This window comes from Mus caroli, chromosome 3, assembly GCF_900094665.2.
Source record: "Mus caroli chromosome 3, CAROLI_EIJ_v1.1, whole genome shotgun sequence".
Classification (NCBI taxonomy): domain Eukaryota; kingdom Metazoa; phylum Chordata; class Mammalia; order Rodentia; family Muridae; genus Mus; species Mus caroli.
In genome coordinates, this window is record NC_034572.1 from 80,698,032 (window position 1) to 80,701,962 (window position 3,931).

At 46.3% G+C, this 3,931-nt stretch overlaps 1 protein-coding gene across 1 annotated transcript in view; it reads left to right on the top strand.

Moving 5' to 3' along the window:
- Isg20l2 (interferon stimulated exonuclease gene 20 like 2) overlaps window positions 1-3,931 on the top strand; it is an 11,866-nt gene that overhangs the window by 3,147 nt on the left and 4,788 nt on the right. The window lies entirely within an intron of this gene.

Here is a 3,931-nt window from a genome sequence, read left to right on the forward strand (position 1 = left end):
TTGTGAGCCACCATGTGGTTGCTGGGATTTGAACTCTGGACCTTCGGAAGAGCAGTCGGGTGCTCTTACCCACTGAGCCATCTCACCAGCCGGGAACACAGTTTTAAAGCCAATACTTGGGAGGCAGAGATGGGTGGATCTCTGTGATTCCAGGTCAGTTTCCAGTTACAGGGTGAGATCCTGTCTCAAAACCCAAGTTTGCACACAAAGTGCATGACATGAGCATAATGACTGAATCCGGAATCCGTAGAGCCCAGCTGTCTTAGTCAGGGTTTCTTTTCCTATGATAAAACACCATGGCCAAAAGCAGCCTTAAGAGGGAAGGAAGGGTTTATTTCAGTAATAGTCCAGCATGAGGGAAGTTAGAGTGGGCACTCAAGGCTGGAACTCCATGGCTGAAGCCAGGAAGGAATGCTGCTGCTGGCTTGCTCCTTCCTGGCTTGTTCGGCCTGCTTTCTTGAAATACCTGCCTGGGGGTGGCAGCACTTGCTTCAGTCACCGTAAAGAGTAGACAGCACAGACTTGTCTACAGACAAGTGGAGACATTTTCTCAAATAAGGTTCTCTCTTCTCAGGTAAATGTCTCAAGATGACTAAGTAGTTGACCCCAGTCACCTTAACAAACATATCATTGTTAAATCAACCTTTCCTTTCTTGTTGTCCCCAACATGTCATAGTAATATCAATATTGCAATATAAAACTTACTCCAAACTTTAATAAAAGTCTCATAGTCTTTAAAAATTCAAACACTTAAAAAGTTTAAAGTCTTAAATATCTAAAGTCTTTAGAATTCCAGATTTCTTTAAGGTCTTATAACTATGGGCTCTTGGAAAATCAAAAACAGGTTAAGTATTTTATTTTAAGAGGAAAGAGCCAGGATAGATACAGTCACAGTCAAAGGAAAAGAAAGTCCAACATTACACAGCTTAAGTGTCCTGTTCAGAGACTCACGATCTCGTAGGCTCCGAAGGGCTTGCACAGCACACACAGCTTCTGTCCTAGGCTCAGGCTGGCTGCAGTCCGTGGTGGCCATCCAGTGGTGTGAGGTCTCTGCTGCAACAGGGCACCTTTACCAATAGCCTCTCCTAGGCTTTCTTCAGGGACTGTCCTAGGCTTTCTTCAGGATCCCTTCAAGTATGGGCCTTGTATGGCAACTAAGGCTGCACTGTCACCTTCCCATGAGCCTTTCCATCATGACCTCAGAAGCAGCACCGCATTGGTGCCTCTTTTGTTTGTTTGTTTTTTGTTGTTGTTGTTGGTTTTTTTTTTTTTTTCCAAGACAGGGTTTCTCTGTGTTGCCCTGGCTGTCCTGGAACTCACTCTGTAGACCAGGCTGGCCTCGAACTCAGAAATCCACCTGCCTCTGCTTCCCAAGTGCTGGGATTAAAGGCCACATTGGTGGCTCTTACACATTACCAGTTTTGGCTGCCAGCATGAGATGCAGCCTGGGCCCACACTGGAACAGAGCTTCTGTGTGCTGACCCCTGGGAAGCACTTGCTAGAAGATTTTACCTGCGTGGTGTCTTTTGGTTTGGTTTTGTCTTTTCAAGACAAGATCTCATTATGTAGCTCTGGCTGTCCTTTGACTCACCATTTTTAACAGGCTGGCCATGAACTCGGAGACAGTCTTGCCTCTGCTTCTCAAATGCTGAGAAGGAAGGTATGCGCTGCTATGCCTGCCCTTAATAGGATCTTTAAGGAACTTTCAACCTTCCCTCTGAAGGTTGGCCTTCATCCTCTGCACTGCTCTCAGCATTATCCTTCCTATAAGTTTGCACAACAGCTCGTTAAGCTTGGTGGTTTTCCAGTACCAAATTCCAAAGTCCTTTTTCAATCCTCCTCAAAACACATGGTTAGTGTTACATCAGCAATACCTAGACTCAGTCTCTCTCTCTTTCTCTCTCTCTCTCTCTCTCTGTCTCTCTCTCTCTCCTCTCTCCCCCTCTCTCTCTCTCCCCCCCCCCCCTCTCTCCCTCTCCCCCTCCCTTTCTCTCTCTCTCTTTTTTTTTTCCTTTTCAGTTTTATCGAGACAGGGCTTCTTTGTGTAGCCTTGGCTGTCCTGGAACTCACTGTGTAGACCAGGCTGGCCTTGAACTCAGAAATCCGCCTGCCTCTGCCTCCCGAGAGCTGGGATTAAAGGTGCGCACCACCACTGTCTGGCTTCTCTTAGAGGTTCTATTGCTGTGATAAAAACACTTTGACTAAAAGCAACTTGGGGAGGAAAGGGTTTATTTTAGCTTACAATTGTAGTCCAAGAAGAAATCAGAGCAGGATTCAAGGCAGAAACCTGGAGGCAGGAACTGAAGACAAGGCCATGGAATTGCTCGCTGCCTTGTTCCTCCCTCCAGGCTTGCTTAGAGCATCCAGGATCATAGGCCTTGCAGCATAGCTGCCCATGGCATAGCTGGGAAAGACAACGGGGCAAACACCAGAGCCTCCAGTTCTATGCCCAGCACCCTGCTGCACTGGTCATCACATTATCTGGACTGCCAGGCTATAGGCTGTAGGCTGGCCCTTGCAGCTCTCCTGCCTGTAGCACACAGAGCCCCTCTGTTGAGCTAGCTTCACTTTGTGCCTGTAGTTTACTTGACAAGTACACTGTGGTCCTGGCATTTCCAAAGCCCCAGATCCTCCATTGTAACGTAGGTTTCACCTTTACAGCTTTGTGCAGGACCCTCCTTGAAAGGGCACCACTCCTGTCTGTCACACATGACCTCCCTTTAAATGGCCTTCATGCAAGCCCCCGTCACCCCCTTATTTTTTGCATTTTTTAATGCCCTAAAAAATAAGTGCCACGTGTTGCAAAAAAGTTTTGCTTCCAGTTCAAAATGTAGTCTGGTCCCCTAAAACTAAAGTTGTGGGGACATCTGTTTGCTTTGAATACATTTTTTTTTTTTTTTTTTTTTTTTGAGACAGAGTTTCTCTGTGTAGCCCTGGCTGTCCTGGAACTCAGTCTGTAGACCAGGCTGGCCTCGAACTCAGAAATTCACTTGCCTCTGCCTCCCAAGTGCTGGGACTAAAGGCATGTGCCACCATGCCCTGCACTTTGATTAAATATTAATTGAAAACTTTCCTAAGTGCTTATTCGGCTTTCTCCATTTAAATGAAGTGATTTTTTTTCCCCCCTGCGGGCAGAGTCTTGCCCTTTATGCACTTTACCCCTTGTCCCGCGTTGTGGTGGCATCATTTTTCATAGCCTATAACTTTGAGTGTATGGTATATGGTTCTTTCCCCAGCAACTGCCCCCCCCCATAGTTTACTATCCTACTTGCTCTCTCACTGTAGATGTGGATAAGAACAGGGAGCAGTCGCCTTTACATAGCCTTGAACAGTACCCTGTGTAGAAGTATCTTCTGCCAAACAGTCCATTACTTTTTAATTGAGCCTCATTCAAGTTCTCTGGACTCTGATGAGCCAGACCTTCATTGTTGCATTTCTCTTGGCGTTATCCTCTTTCAGGATTCCCCCAGAATAGCCCATTGAGCACTGTATGCAGCATTCTAGTTCTTCTTCTCTAATCCACAGCTCTAAACTCCTACATTCCCTCCCCAAAACCAGTTCCAAAGGTAGAGAACCCGCTGGTGCTGGGCGGCCACCAGAGGGCATCATTGCTCTGCTTTGCAATTGGGGAACTTGCTTTCTCTAGACACACTTCAGGAATTCTTTTTCTCACAGGGCTTCATGTAGCCCAGGCTGACTCAAGCTGGCTTTGAATTTGTAGCTAAGGATTATTTTGGTCCTCTGATTCTCTTGTACCTATCTCCTGAGTGCTATGAGTGCATGTGCCACCACACCTGGTTTACACAGAGTTCAGGATACAACCCAAGGCCGTATGCATGACAGGCAAGCACTCTGCCAGCTGAGCCACATCCCCAGCCCCTCCAGTGATTCTTTTTTTTTTTTTTTTTTTTTTTTTTTTTTTTTTTTTTTT